A 16,220-nucleotide genomic window follows, 5' to 3' on the forward strand; every position below is an offset into this window, starting at 1 on the left:
CCCTGTGCCTTGGCTCAGCAGCTCTAGGGCCAATGGGCCAGGGAAGAGTACACGGGGGGAAGGGGGGCTCCAGAACCCAGCCACAGAAAGAGATGTGGGAGTGGGGGTGTGGAACCCCCACCTCAAAACTGGAGCTTGCGGCTGGTTTGTTTGCTGTTACAGGGAGAGGCAGGTTTGAAAAGATGCAGCAGGGGCACTTCAAGGTGCAGGGAGGGGGTTGAAGGGCTTCAAAGGCCAGTGTGGGAGGGGAACCTGCAACCAGCTCATCTTAGGAAACTGATCTCCAGAGGTGCTGGCGCCCACAGCCCCAAGAAAAGCCAACGGCACTGCAGGTGCTCTTGTCTCTGGACGCCAGACCCCACTCCTCACCTCCTCAGCATTGTTCTCAGGCTGCAGCATGCAGGAGCTGTCTGCAGAGGGCTTGGTCACCCGGCTCTGAGCTCCCATGGCCTGTCCCAGAGCCTTGGCTGATTTGAAAAACCCCTGGAGCTTCGGCTGCTTCTTTGTTGTTTGACCTGAGCTGGCAAGAGCAGCTGCTGGATGGCAAACAGCTGCGCCAGCTTCGGGGCAGAGCAAAGCACTTGAACACCTGGGGGCCGGTGGGCTGGCAGCACTGATAGCCGTACACTCTGAGAACATGCCCCCTGCTGCCCAGGCTGCAGAAACACACCTGCCCCCCATGTCAAATTTGTGTAGCCCCAAGGCTGAGGGATCCAGAGAGGGAGAGACAAACCCAAGGAATTGAAGGGCTCCCAGCACAGCGGTCATCAGGGTGGCACCTTATAAAGTCACTGTGCATAAGTGAAGTGTGTTGAATGTGCACACCCTGCACTCAAGAGCATCTTGCTTGTTCAGTATGGGGAGCAGAACCCCTAATCTCAGGCATGAAGCACCCAGACTTCTCCTCCTTGAGCTAAAGGAGGGTCCCCATTAGCTACCGCTATTCATAGGGTCTGACACTAATACAGCCTCTTTTCAGCCAGGAGAGGATTAGATCACGAAAATGAGAAGCAACTGAGCCACCAGTCAGATTCTTGGGACTTCCCTGTGGCAAGTTGGATTCCCTGGTGTTGAAATGTAATGCAGTCTGGCCACGTGAGAGTGAGAGCTGCTGGGCTTTTCCATCTCTCCAGGAAAAGGATGGAAGCCCCATTGCTCGGGATGTTTCCAGCAAGGCTGGACAAAGCCCTGGACCATGGACCATAGGGTCCCAAGGAAAGTGGACTACATCTGAAGTGAGAGGGCTTTTCTAGCCCTCATTTCTATGACTCCATAATGAGCCTCCACCTCAGCCAATGGCAGGGCTCAGAAATGTGTTAACATCAGTTCTGATTGGACGGCGGCACCAAAAGGTTGATCAGACGATTTGCCCTCGGCGGATATACAACACTTAGAGAGTAAATACTGAGGCACATTCCCCTGGTTGGGGGTGCACCGTAAAGTTCTGTTTGCCTGGGTTTCCCTTGAATTGGGTCAGACCCAGCCTGCACCCTCGCACTGACCTGACCAGCCCCTGAGTCTGAAAACGACTGAGCTTACAGTTGATGTACCTGCTGCTGTGAACTGGCCAGAGCAGGAGCAGAAATAGCACTACAGGGAACAGAGTTCTTTTCCTGTCTCTCCCCAGTCCCATGGGGAGGAGGGAGAAGACGTGTCCCAAGGAAGCCGGCTCTTGTGGAATTTCCAGCTTGGAGCGGCTTGGAAAAGCATCCTGTCTTTTGGATGCTGATCTGAACCAGTTCTTTGTAGGCTGGCCCAGTGCTAGTTTCCAGGCTGTGATCTACATTTGAACTGGATGGTTTCCAAGAATCCACAGTACGCTGGGCACTGGGCCATGCAGTAGGTCACAAAACCCCTGGAGCATGCGCTGCTCGGCTAGTGTCCTTTTCTTCCTTACATTGCATGGCACATGGATACCATGGAGAGGAGTACAGCATAAACACACAGGCAGATGGCCAGTCCCTCTCTCTCCCCTCCTTATTAACCCCCACAGCTCCCTGCATAGCCCCACACCCAGCTCTCCCTGTGCAGGTTGGCAGCACTGATGCACCAGGCTGTTCAATCCCAAGGTGATAGAGGTTTGTGACGGCTAGGAGTGTGGCCAGCTGCTCGGTGCCCTATACGCCTACCTAGTGCCACCTGGCAACAGGAGCCAAACCTTACTGAGCATTTGCCAATGGCCCTTGACAGCATGTCTAAGGGGCAGCAAGCGGAGAGACCTGTTCCCTTCACCTCCGCGCCCCGTATCACCCCACTCTGCTCCACAATACAAGGTGCACAGATGGTTTCCAAAGCCAGGGTTGGCCTCTTCTTCGCTCTTCCTCTCCCTGGCCAGGCAGGCTCCAACCAGTGCCACCGGCTGCCTGGAACACACAGCTGCAGGCTGATGGCAGCCATGGAGCTGCCTTGAAAACCACCAGTGCTGTTTTTGGCAGTGACAGTCCCCAGTCAGTGAACTGGCTGGTTTGGCTGCTGTAGAGCAAGACGCCTGCACAAGGAAAGCTGGCTCAGCACAAACGGGGAGGAGAGCCTTCCCTCACTCGGCAATGGGACAACATCACTGTTTAGGCTTTCCCGCAGAGCAATGTCTCCCACCTGTAGTTACAAGTGCAGCCCAATGGCAGCTGCGGGCACTCAGCCTCTCTGGAATCAGGATGCCGCTGCCCCCACAGAAGGGTAGGGGCCTTGTTACCTCCTGCTGGCTGGCACAACATCCGTTCCCTCCCACGAGAGTGGACTGGTGCCTCAAGAAGCAAGTAATCCCAGCTACAGCTCAACACACCACGGGCGTCAGCCGGGCAAGCGCCTCCCAAGAGCACCCAGGGGTGCGGGATTCTGCCTGCCTTATGGGGAGCTTACTCAGAAACAGGGACCCTAGCTAGGGAGACAAACTGCAGTTGAAGGAGTTTCCAGCACAATTTCTAGCAAAATATGGTTGTTTTTCCCCAAAAATGGAAAAAAAATGTTGCAGAAAATTTTCATTTTAGTCAAAAGTTTCAAGTTTTTCACCAAAAAAGGGAAAGAGATTTTTTCTTTTTGGTAACAATTTTCAGCTTTCAGAAAAAATGGGGTTTTCAAAAAACATGTTTTTCAGTTTTTGAAAAAAAATGACGTGTCCCTGTTTTGATTTTAAAAAAGCAAAAGCTTTTCATGAGAAATTTTGCAAAACAAAAATTTTTTTTAAATTGCCTGGGAAACGAATTGATACCTTCCACCCAGCTGGGTTTCCCGTTCTGTTTGGCGCTAGCAAACCGCACAGCCTCGGTTCCTACCTCCTCCGTTATTCTGTTCCCTTGCTTGTCCCAGAAGCAGGGCAAGAATCACCTCCAATCAATACATGCCAGACCAGCACAGGTTTCTGATTAGTTAGAAATACCTGATGTGAACTAACTCTCCCTTTCAAAGCAATGGTTTCAATTTAGGGAGGAAATTGCATGTTGAACTAAACCATGTTTTCGCAAAAAGAAAAGGAGTACTTGTGGCACCTTAGAGACTAACAAATTTATTTGAGCATAAGCTTTCGTGAGCTACAGCTCACTTCATTGGATGCATTTTCCACCAAATGCATCCGATGAAGTGAGCTGTAGCTCACGAAAGCTTATGCTCTAATAAATTTGTTAGTCTCTAAGGTGCCACAAGTACTCCTTTTCTTTTTGCGAATACAAACTAACACGGCTGCTACTCTTAAACCACGTTTTGTGACTCTGAATAGTCTATTGAAATTAAGGGCTAGGGGTTTCTCAAACCGCACTGGGGCCTGTCCCTAAGCCCCAATTCCTGGATACATTTCAGTTTCTGTTGCACCCTTTCAGTCTAAATCACACTTGCAGTTTCATTTGGATCTGCTGTTGTTCTTCACAGCCTGACCTAAACTTCTCTGCAGCATTGCTGTGCACTCTTAAGCAGCAGCCATGCTCCACCCCAGAGGAGCTTCAGTGCTGGATAAAGTCATGCCTGGTGAGTTTGTTTAAGTTTGTTATGCTTTAGATTGCTTTGGATGAAAGATACTCTCTCCATGTCAGATTAGTTATGATGAGTATGATTTATTACAGCTCTGCCAAAGCCCCTCAATCCTGAATTAAAAATATAGCCACATCTTTTCTATTCCCATGCTAGGCTCCCAGCCAGCACACCTCATTCCTGGCCAGTAGCCCCCAAGCCTGTATGGATCACAACCCAAAGCACCTGGCTGTGTTCTCTCAAGCAGAGACCAGCAGGCAGCGCACACAGCAAGCCGTAGGGCTTTCAGAGGGGCACTGACAAAGATGAGGGCAAGACTCAGAATTACACTTTGCCTGCACTCTAAGGTAGGAATAGAACCCAGGCCTCTGGGGCTGAATGGCCTGGCATGTACCCATCGCACCCCACAGCCCTACTATGCCTGTGAGCCTTGAGCATAGGAGCCAGCCCCACTCATGGGTCTGCAATGTTCCTGGATATGCAGACTCCCCTCCCTCATACAGACTCATGCCCCACATCCACCCCTCCCACATCACTTCCTCACAGACTCCCCTCCCTATCACTACCAGATGGGCCCTTCCCAGACCCTGACAGCCCCATGTACACCCTCCGACATGCCTCCAGCCCCCATTCCACCTCCCATGCATGCACGTCCTCTCTGCCCATGGCCCGACAGCCCTGACACTCCCAACACTCCTCTCTCTGCTGGAAATGGGGCCCTGTGTTGCTCCAGTGAGGCCTGAGGGTGACCCCCCATCTAGAAGTGTCAGGTTTTACCGGCTGCCCCCAAGGCGTATACCCTGGGGAGACAAGCAGCCCTGCCCTGGCAGGTTCCTTGCAGCAGCCTCGGCCCAAGTGTCGCTCACACTGGGATCAGACACTGCAAAGCAGAAAATTCCCGTTTAAGTGGGAAAGGAAATAGCCCGGCAGGGGCCGAGCCAGCCACCTGCTCCTGGCAGAGCCGCAGGCCGCTCCACAACCTGGGGCACGGCTCCAGCCACGGCACAGACTGCTGGGGTGCTGGCAGGGGACTGCCTCCCTGAGGCCATTCTCCAGGGCCAGGAGGATCCTTGCAGGACCTCAGCGGGGGCAGGGGAAAGGCTGCTCATTGCCACACTCGAGCAGGTCACCCTGCAGCTATGGGGACCCCAGCTGGGGTGCTGGTGTAGGAGGGGCAGCAGGGGCCAGTTGGGGAAAGGGGAGCCCTACACCTGTGACTCTGTTCCCCCGCCCCCGGCAGCCTGAAGCCTGCGCCCCCAGTCACAGGCCTCACCCCGGCTGGCAGAAGGTGAAGCCATTAGTGAGCCGAGCCCTGAGCTGGTGTCCTGCCTGGACGGGAACTGGGAGCTGCTTGTGCAAGCCGCCTGCCAGCTCCACTCAGCCTCGCCAGCTCGGGTTCACCCAGCCAGCCCCGGCCCCTTCTTGACCGCCGCATGCACCCAGAGCATGCAGCACGGCTACCCAGCGCCCTGCTGCCCAGAGCACAGGCCAAAGAGCTGGGTCCCCAGTGCTGGCTCCACAGGCTCCAGGGATGCCAGACACGCTGCCTGTCAGCAAGCCCCCTGGCCAAGGCACCACGGAGAGAGTGGGGCAGAGATGGGTCAGCCAGATAGTGGATAGTGCTGGAGATGGGACATGGGGGGGGCTACTGCACTTCAGAGACCCCAGCCATGGACTTGGGGCAAACAGTTGTTGTGTTGTCACATGCCAGGACCAGGCAATCCTGCTGGGGCCAAGGTGGGTCGAGATGGCTAGTTATATTTCAGTGGCAGAAAACGGCTCCTCCCAAAACTGCTCAAGGGCTAGGAAGTGGCTGTCAATTCCCCACACCCTGACAATACCTGTGGGTGCCAGCTGTGCCTGACCCCTGCCTGGGGAAGAGGCCATGCAATCCCTTGGCACTGCATAGGGGAGGGAGGGGAATGGGAACAGCCTCCCCCCTCCCACACCACAGAGGGCTAATACCCTCTCCTGGCAGCGAGCACCATTTGGGAGTGGGGGGTAAGGACAGGTCGGCAGTTGTCAGAATCTCTCTGGCAGTAGGAGGGTATTGGGGCAGCACCTGGCCGCCAGCCCTGGTCCCCACTGACAGGGTGACAGGGCTTAGCGCCAGTGGCAGCACCCGGCAAAGCACGACTGTTCGTCCCACACAGGGAGAGAGCTCAGCTGCTTCCTCAGTGCGTGCACGCACACACACACCTACACACACATACAAATGTGCACACATACACATTTACACACACATACAAATGTGCACCCACACTCATGCATGCACACGTTACATATGTCACCCCCAGGCATGCACCTGCGCTCAGAGCAGGGGGAGCAGTGGCACTGTGGCAAATCCCAGATGCTCGCACTGAGGGAGCCCAGTTAGCAGCTCCTCAGCGGACTGGTTCTAGTCTCTGCCCAGGGCCATCACCATCCCCAGCCACAACGTGGCCCTCCTCAGAGAGGGGGGAGGGTGGGAGAGAAGTCCCCGTCCCCCAAACATCCAGCAGTGATGAACTGCGCATGACGTGATTATTCCGTCTTGAGACCATGACACCCCGAGCACATGCACTACAGACCAAAGTCACACAAGCAAAACAAGGTCATTGTTGGACTGAAGGATCCCAAAGCCCTGGTGCAGGAGGCTGCTGCAGAGCCCAGAGGAGGCAATTGTGTCCTGGGCATGTAATGGGGATTGGAGGGCCAGCACTCGTGTTCAAGCACCGCACACACTAATGGAGTAACTAGGGAGGAGGGTCAGGGTAATGGGAAAACTGAGGCACAGAGTGGGGCCATGACCAGATCACAGAGTGAGTCAGTGGGAGGCTGGGAATAGAACCCCACTCTCCTGTTGCCCCAGCCTGGCTGGTTGGCCCAGGGAGTCATCACTAAGGCAGAGAGGTTTGCTATATTGCCATTCCATTAAATCCTCAAGCTCTGCCTGCACTCCAGTGTGTGTGTGTGTGTGTGTGTGTGTGTGTGTGTGTGTGCATGCTTGCCCCCACACGTACATCTCCTTTCTCCCGCATGCAAGAGCCTCCCTGAGTGAGATGTCAGGCCCTTCCCCAGCAGCCTGGTCAGCACAATACACCATGGAAACAGCTCTGCCCCTCCACAAGAAGCAAATTGGGAGTGTAATGAGTTTGACAGTGTTAGCGTGCTTGTGCATGTGAGCTTCCCCTTCCCTCCCCTCCCCCGCGTGCTGGCAGCGAGGGGAATTTGGAGAGGTCCCTGGTATGCTGGAAGGCTTTCGCTCCTCTGGCCGGTAAAGCCAGCAGCAGTCAGGCTTCCCTGCTCAGCAGCCGCACTGCTCTGGGTGCCAGCATGCTCCTGGCAGGCTCCGAGTCAAGCCCAGGAGAGCCCTGCGGGTGGGGAGGATTTTCCATTTGGTGCTGAAGACAAGCCAAAAAGCAACTGCACTCCCTGAGGGGAGGAGGCTGAAGCTCCCATCTTCCAAGGATCAAGAGCACGGACCTGCAATGGCCACCTCACCCTGAGAAGCCAGAGCCAACTCTGCACGGTCCATGGCCTCTGCTGGGGCCCACGCCAGCAGGCGATCTTTTATCCCCTTCTATCAGACCTCTGGCATCCAGCAGATTGTGCGTGTATGCACTCATATGCTCCCACGGCCCTCCCGCACAGCACAGAGTGCACGACCCCCGCACACACCCATGACCCTCCTGCATAGCCCATGCATTGACACAGTGCATGACCCCCCCACACACGCTCATGACCGTCCCGCACAGCCCATGCATTGACAGAGTGCACGACCCCCCGGCCCCCCACGCCCATGACCCTCCTGCATAGCCCATGCATGACACAGTGCACAACCCCCTCGACCCTCCACTCCCATGACCCTCCCACATAGCTCATGCAATGACACAGTGCACGACCTCCCCTACCCCCCCACACCCATGACCCTCCCGCATAGCCCATGCATTGACACAGTGCATGACCCCCCCCTGCGTACACACTCCCCTCACATACACATATGTTCTCACACCCACTCACGGCCACACACAAACACATGAATGGACATCCAGAGCCCACATATACTGGCCACATGGACAAATGCACACACATCCCTGCAGTGACTCAGCTGACCTGATGGGCAGCAGCTTGCTTTGCACCTGTTAATTACCTCCCCCTTCCACCCCCTCAGCCTCTCTCACCAGGGTCTCACCAGCCAGGGCTTACTCATAATTCATAGAGTGGGGAAGGGGGGATCCGCCCACATGCACATCAGCTGCTGCGCAGTCAGGCCCAGGTGCCCGGGGGGTAGGGGGCAGGGGGGTTGTGCCATTTATAGCTGCAGAAGATTAACCCTCCAGGCTCCAGCAAGGAAACACCAGACAGTACTGCAGCTTCAGCACTGCTGCTCTGTAGACCTAGCCCCAGTCCTGCCCCCACCCTGGCAGCACCAGGAGGGAATGAGACCAACCCCAAGGACCATGACTGCTCCCCAGCTCTGAGAGATCCTCACACGTGCCCACCAGGCCAGGTGCTGGAAGGTTACAGGCAGTGGTGGTCCTGTCACTCAGCCCCACCACGCCACTGGGAAGGCCCCCATTCCTCCTTCCTAGTGTCCCATTCACCCCTTTCACTGGCTTCCCAGGTCAGGCACTGTGCTGAGCTGTGCCTTATCACTGACCCCCTGAGCTGCCCACGAGGGGCTAAGGCTAATCAAAGGGGGCCATGGGGCACATTAGAGCTGGGTGATCTTCCCCAGAGCCCAACCTCCATCTTGCCCTCCCCACCACATATTTCTGTGCTCAGAGGGGGCCAGATGGCCTTTCACTGGCCCCCAGGGACAGGGAGCACACCATGGAGTGCACACAGGGAGCCCGCCCTCCCCCCTCACGCAATGCAGGAAGCAAGCGGGGAGCCCCCTTAGTTCCCACACCTATGCCATCGCCTCCTGTAAGACCTCACCCAACAAGGCATGACACCAGGCAGGGCAGCCCAGCACAGTACATCCCTAACACACTCCACCTGCGACACCGCAGATCTGCTGCACACACAGCTATGTCCATATGCCTGCACACACAAACACACACCCTCATGAGACTTATATGAGTAGCAGCCATGTTAGTCTGTATCTGCAAAAAGAAAAGGAGGACTTGTGGCACCTTAGAGACTAACAAATTTATTTGAGCATACAGCTGTAGCTCACGAAAGCTTATGCTCAAATAAATCTGTTAGTCTCTGAGGTCACACTCTTACATGTGCACACACACAGAGGTGTGTTTAGAAAAGGGAACATTGAGCGGGTTGCTGGCTCTCTGCGTTGTGTGTGCACTGTATATACACTCTGTGTACGCGCAGCTCTTCCCATGCACACTGGCCCTCCACACATGTGGATATGAACATATGACACAGCCAGTCTCTGACCAAGGAGTGCTGCTACAGTGACACCTCGGTTCCTGTGCCCTAGAACCACTTCTCCTGGGAAGCGCCCCGTGGCAGGCTTGGACTCAGTGAAAGGTGAGGGATTGCCTCTGGAAAAGAGGGACGTCACCGGCCGGTCTTGTCTCCCAGGCTTGGGAAATCCCCTGGAGCACAGTACAGTGCAGGGAGCACAGGATCCATTGGGGAATTCCCAGTGGCTGCAGCATGCAGCTCTGGTTTGATCCCAATATAACCTGCCCAGCCCCACCATCACTGCTGGGGGCCAGTCAAATGCTGGCAGCAAGGCAGGGCTGTCAAATGCTGCCCAAGTAAGGGATTTTCTGAGAGCCCTGATGAGCTGGCAGCATCCCCAGGTGCCCTGATGTCTGGGTGAGTCTGTGTGAATGTGCTGGGGCTTGCCTCTCACTTGTCCCCCTCGAGCCCAGGGACAGGAGCGTTTAAACCCAGAGTGCCCTGGCTAAGCAGGATTTCGCCGAGCTTCTCAGAGACAGATCTACCTGGATTAGGAGAGGTGGGATTTGCGACTCAGACCCGGAACACAGCTAAACCCTTTGAAATGACCAAGAAATCCACTTACATAACAACAGGCACAAAATGGCTGCTACCCGCAGGCCACTTTCTGTTACCGGCATTTCCTTGGGGAGCTGAGAGGGACCAGGAAAGGGGAGTCAGCCGGGGGAAAGGCCATTGCTCAAGGGCCAGGTCCTCAACTGGAGATACGTACCCAGGTGTGAACAACAGAGCAACATACTGGCATGGGGATATACCCCCATCCCATCTCGATGGGTCACCGTTAAAGCCTCCAGAGCCCAGGGATTCAGTGGCAAGGCTGACACTGTGCCTTAAAGGCCACAGCAAAAGGACACTACAAATCAGGCTGATGCCCTATTTCACTTCTCCCCGGAAAAAAGCCTCATTTAATTTCTGCTTGTTCTTAACTTCGAAACACTGGGATCATCAAGGCAGGCCTTGCTGGAGAACCCAGAGCTCTGGATTCCCTCACCTGAAAGGATGGGGTCACTGAATCTGGAACCAAAGGAAATTCATCTCCTGCTGTTACTGGAGGTTAGAGGTGCTGTCAAAGACAACTCCTAACAGTGGGATGAAAATCACTTTCCTAGCCCATTAATCAATTTTCATTGCTACAAAGCAGTTTGCCGGTACAGGAATGCAGCTATAGCTACACTGGCAAACCCGCCTAGTGGAGATGCAGCTTATCTTGGCAAAAGAGTTCTTTTGCTGGTAGAGCTTACACTAATTCCCTTCATGAATACGTTCAGCCGGCAAAAGGACATTTTTGCCAGTATGGTGGTTTGCACTATGGCTTTTGCTGGCATAGCTCTGTGGGTTAGTGGGGTGTTATTTTTATACTTCTAACCAACATAGTTATGCTGGCAAAAGGTTTAAGCATAGACCAGGCCTGAGATCTACCAGTTCTCCGGTCATCTCTCGAGTCTTCCAGGGAAAACAGGATAGATCAGGCCTGAATTTCTAACAAACAAAACCACCCCACTCCTGCACACACACACTTTGTTTTCTTGAACTTTCAGACTTCCTTTATCCATCAGAAAGGGCACAAGCCCAATTCTTATTTTCCTTATCCAGCTTTACATCCTCCCACTGAGTGTAGAAGTAGCAACCTCTCCTCCTCTGCAAAAAGAAAAGGAGTACTTGTGGCACCTTACACTCAGACATGCCCCCAGCTGCAGCCCTGACCAGACCCTGCATGGAGTGAGGGTGGTGGAGCAGAGAGGGGCAATTGCACAACCACTCCCCATTCATCAGTGAACAGGTCACAGAACTGATGCGTCAACTTTAGAGAAGCAAATACAGCTGCAAAGAAAGGGATGTGAAACTCAGCTCCTCCTCTACCTGCCTGCCAGGACTTGGCGTCCGGATTCTCTGTTACCCGGGAAACGGCTGATGACATCGCAAGCACCTTGAAGCCAAGCAAGGAAATTCTCTGCTTTAGGTGATAGGGATGCCATCCACTGTTGCCAGGAAACACAGAGCTCTGAGTTAAGATCCCGGCAGGTAAGTGAAGGCGGAGCTGATTTTCAATGTTATTTTATTTATTATTTTTATGTCAGTTAATCCTAAAGGAACTGGCTGTTCACGGGGTTTCACAACACCACTGGGGGTGCTGTGCGGGGGGAAGGAAGGGATCCAAGTCATTGTCCCACCCCTCAGGCATGCTCCCGGTTGTGCAGGGCAGTGCAGTGGGTGCGAAGTGTGGAGCTCATGATCTGCTGGGCATCATCCCCACACATGAGGGGACACGGGGGTTGCTCTCCTGGGCCGACCTGCAGGGAGGGAGGGAGACTTAGGGCCAGGAGGTTCCCTCTCCAAATAGCTCTCCACTCATGTGCTGTCTTCTCCGCTTCCCCTGCCTTTTCACTCAGCTAGTGCGCAGGTCGCTACCACGATACTCGATACAGCTCCTTACCCTGCAGCCTCAGCACCTCTTGGCTCTAATTCCCCCAGCCTCAGGCCTCGTGCTGGTAGGGTGACCGGATGTCCCGATTTTATAGGGACAGTCCCGATTTTGGGTCTTTTTCTTATATAGGCTCCTATTATCCCTCACCCCCGTCACGATTTTTCACACTTGCTGTCTGGTCCTATGTGTTGGGCTACTACCCCACAAGCAAGAAATGCCCTGGAGTGATCATCATATTAACGACAGGGGCTCAGAGTGCATTACCAACGAGCACTCACTCTGCAGAGGTGCCAGGGGATGATTAGCTCCACTCCTCAGTTCAGGAAAACGGAGTCGTTCATTTCCACAGATATCCCAAACTCAGGGGGCTGCAGGCATCCCAGCATGCTGTCCCCATGGGGGAGGGCATGTGGGACTTGTGGCCATTCACTCTGGCAGGGTGTCACCACTGTACAGAAATGTCTTTCCCCCGGCCAGCCGTAGCCCACTGCTTACCAAACCCCACCCGCAAGCCGCAGTAGCAGGTGAGTCCAGCAGGCTGACTTTGTGCAGGGAGATGCAGGATTCTGCATGCACCATGTCCCGCCTGCAGCCACATATGGGGTCAGTGCGAGGGATATTGCCAAAAGAGGTACAAAGACATGGATGACTAATTCTATGTCTGGGGGCAGCAAGTTGGCAAAGCTACAAATGGAACCAGGCTTGGAAGCAAAATGAGGTGGGCAGTTCCCATTAGACAAATGAATCCTGGGGTAAAAGTAGCTCCAGTTCAAACACGTGGCAGTGGAGCAGCCTCTGGCTTCCCATAGCAGCTGCTCAACCGCCTAGAGGGGATGGATTAGCAGCAGAGCCTTGATACATCCCAAAAAAGTCCTACAAGGGACAACAGACACACCTAGGGGTGCAGCAATTATTCCAGTTAGGATGTAGCAGAGAAACAGGAACACAACAACCTACACATCTGTCAGCGTCTCAGAGGATCTCAACAGTTGGCCACACAGGGGACTTGAAGCTTTACCTGTAATGGCAAAAATTACATCATCTTGAACCTCTCTTAGCAGCTGGTTCCTTGTGCAACCCAGTGGCACTGAGATGCTGTTCTAAAGAGAAGCAGTCATTCTCTCTGTGTACAGCTGCACAGACACCCTGCAGGGGCTAGTCAGACATAATGATGTCCCTTCAGTTCTAGGAGCCTTGGAGATCCAGATGTCAGCCTCCAAAAGATAAATCCAGTCCCAATACGAAAATCATTTCACTTCTTCCAAAGTGAACCAAGATATGACTGGAAACGCCCCAGTGTGGGTGTAGAAACAGGATTGCTAGGACCAGTTAGCCAGCATGAATTGAGTTATTTAGGAGCTACAGGAAGGAAAACACACTGAAATCCCACCTCCTTTTCCCCCCTGTATTATACACACCATATTCTAAGAGCAGGCAGCTAAGCATCAGGCTGTCAGCATTCTAGTCCTACCTCTGCCTACTCACTGTATGGCACCAGATACATCACCATGGCATGAATTATCAAAAGTGACTAGTTTGGGTAGAGAAATCTGAAGGTGTCCTAAGAAGGGCCCCCAGAACTGAGGCACCAAACTCAAAGGCTGAAGCTGTCTCAGGATTAATGGACACTTTTGAGGATTTTAGGAACACAGGAATTGCCAGAGCGGATCAGCCCTGAGGTCCATCTAACACTGATGCAGGTGTAACAGTCCTACCCCTGGTCTCTCACAGTCAGAGATTGGTTTAAGCCTGAAGCACAGGGTTTAATATCCCTGCCAGAATTGTTGTTATAATTAATTTTGAACTTATCTTCTCTGTGCCTCCTTTCCTGCCTGTAAGAGGGGACGATACCAAGTCCAACCTCAAAGTGAGGCTTAAGGAACAAACGTCTGTAAGAGGCTTTTTGCTCCCTGGGTGGAATGTGTGAGATCAGGGATGAGTCTGTCTCGCAAGGTCTGGATTCAGACTTACCCCAGGACAGGAATGTTTGGATCCAGAGATCTGGCTTGATCCATTGCAAAGGCAGGGGTCAGGCACAAAGTGTGGCTCCAAACTCACACTTTCCCAGGTTTGGGGTTTGGATCCAGGACTGCTGTTCTTACTACTCTTAGCACTACATTCAATAGCACCCAAAGTCCTCAACTGGGATCGATCATATCCCAGGCAAAGTTTTTACCCCAGAAAAGGAGAAGATCCAGAGATGGCGCTAGTGCTATTGATTTCACACAGAAGGTGGCTACAGTGATGAGAAACAGCATAAAACTCTGAGATAGAGACTATGCTAGGCAATTCACAAATACAGCTCACAGTATAAAAGACACATGAACAGACAAAGGGTTGGGGACCGGGAATAACACACAAGCACATGGACGATGGATAAAGTTCTGCTAGTTCCATGTTTTGCTATTGTTGGGGGGCAGGTGTTTATTCCTTTTGGTTTTAGTTGTGTAGAAATGGGATTTGGTTCAGGCCTGTGTCAACTGTAAAGTACTGTCCTAAACATCCACACAACGTACTCTCCTCTCCGGGATTTCTAGTGCTTCTGTTAGAGGGTGTTTTTACACCTCATGCTAAGCCTGCACTAAGGAGACAGTTTGCATATGGCAGCGACATCCTGGGAAGGAGAGTGTGAGCGAGACCTGAAATCCTGTTTATCTAGCACCACTATACAGAGCCACAGTTGCTGTAGAGCTCCATAGACACTTCTCAGAGCCTCCAAACACATTTCCCAGCTGCTAGCTTCTCCCCCAGCAAAGCAGCCAGGCATGGCTGGTTGATGGAGGCCTCCCTTAATGGTGCAGGTGCTAGCTTCCCACACAAATTGCCCCCACTAACACACCTCTGACCTGGCAGGACCTCTTCAGAGGTGAGAGTGGTGTCTCGTCTCTGAGACCTGTTCAGTCCCTGGCCATTCTGCTGAGACCGAACAGCCAGGGGGCCCATCCCCGGTGCTGGGGGACCTGTGACGTGGGCACGCTGGAGAGCACACACATTTCCCATAAGCCACTGGATGGGAAAAGCCTTCAATCTCTCCTGACCTGCATGTGCACCAGTGAGCCAGAGACAGCGGGGTCTGCCCCACCCCAGGTCCCTGAGCGGTTTCACACGGGACACCTCAGGGGATGAAGTGCCTGGAGCGTGAGTGCACAGCACAGGCTGGTGCAGAGATCCTTCCCTCTGTTGTTGCCCACTTCCCACAAGTGACTCCTCTCGCCCTCTGTGGCGTTACTGTCGCAGCTGCCTCCCCCAGCCCCAGCTAGGAGGCTGAGGTATTTTGCTTCCTTCAGAGTCAATGTCAGGAGCACTATGGCTGGCAGGAGGTGCCCAAGTGCCACTGCAGCCTGGTGCCCCACACCTGAGCAGCAAGAGCTCCAGGGCCATCATCCTGGCCTGGCTGCATGGGACCCACAAATTTCCAAGCCCCTCTTGTGCCAGGGGCATTTTCATTGGCACGTCAGGGGAACTCTGCCTCTTTGCACCAGAGGAGCTCAAACCCCACACAAAGGGCATTGTCATGGCCTGGTGCTTAGCCAGGGTGTGTGGCCTGAGGCCCATGGCCAGAGCCAGATGTGGGACAATGGGAGATGGGAAGACAATATGCTGTTGGCACCCGTGGGCCTGGCACACCCAGAGGCCTGGGAGCCGCTCGCTGGAGGCTGGGGAGTAACGCAAGGGCCAGCAGCTGAATCCTGGCCTAGCTGCAGGGCCTAGAACGGAGTGGGAGGGACAAGCAGCCTTCCCTGGAACAGCAGGGGCCGGAAGCAGGCGCCTGGCCATGGGCAGGGTGTGGGAGGCATAATGCTGGGGAGGCTGCAGGGGTGGGGGTGTAGAGATGGGTGAGGGGGGTAGTGATAGGAAGGATGAAGGCATGTATATAAACAATAGGACAGTTGTGGGGGGCAGGGGCAGGAGGAGTAGCAGGGATGGGTGTGTCAGGGTTTGGGAGCAGGGGTGGGGCTGACTGTGTGGGGGGCTGGGGTGAGTGTGTCAGGGTTTGTGGGCAGGGGGAGAGGTGGGACTGACTGTGGGGGGGCCTGGAGTGAGTGTGTCAGGGCTTGGGGATGGGAGAGGGACAGGGCTGACTGTGTGGGGGGCTGAGGTGAGTGTGTCAGAGTTTGGGGGCAGGGGAAGGGGAGAGGCAGGTTGGGGTATGTGGGGAAGAGGCATGTGGGTAGAGTGATTCTGCGTCTCTGATCAGTGCCATTATCTGCCTGAGACCTGTCCCCCCACCCCCTAATGGCCAGGCCCAGCCTGAGGTGGAAGTTGGGGGGATCGCTTCGTGCCTCACTGGGCATTGTCTCAGCTGCGTAGTTGAAACACTGCTGGCCCCTGGGGCAGGGAACTGAGCTGTTCCCCATGGTGCACTGGCTGGCTGGGGCACGCGGGCTCTGTGTAACAAGGATTGAAGCCGGGGCACGCGGGC

The 16,220-nt window shown here is 54.3% G+C and overlaps 1 protein-coding gene across 1 annotated transcript in view; it reads right to left on the reverse strand.

Moving 5' to 3' along the window:
* FOXO6 (forkhead box O6) overlaps positions 1-16,220 on the reverse strand; it is a 93,014-nt gene that overhangs the window by 37,785 nt on the left and 39,009 nt on the right. The window lies entirely within an intron of this gene.

Source organism: Dermochelys coriacea, chromosome 19 (assembly GCF_009764565.3).
Source record: "Dermochelys coriacea isolate rDerCor1 chromosome 19, rDerCor1.pri.v4, whole genome shotgun sequence".
Classification (NCBI taxonomy): Eukaryota; Metazoa; Chordata; order Testudines; family Dermochelyidae; genus Dermochelys; species Dermochelys coriacea.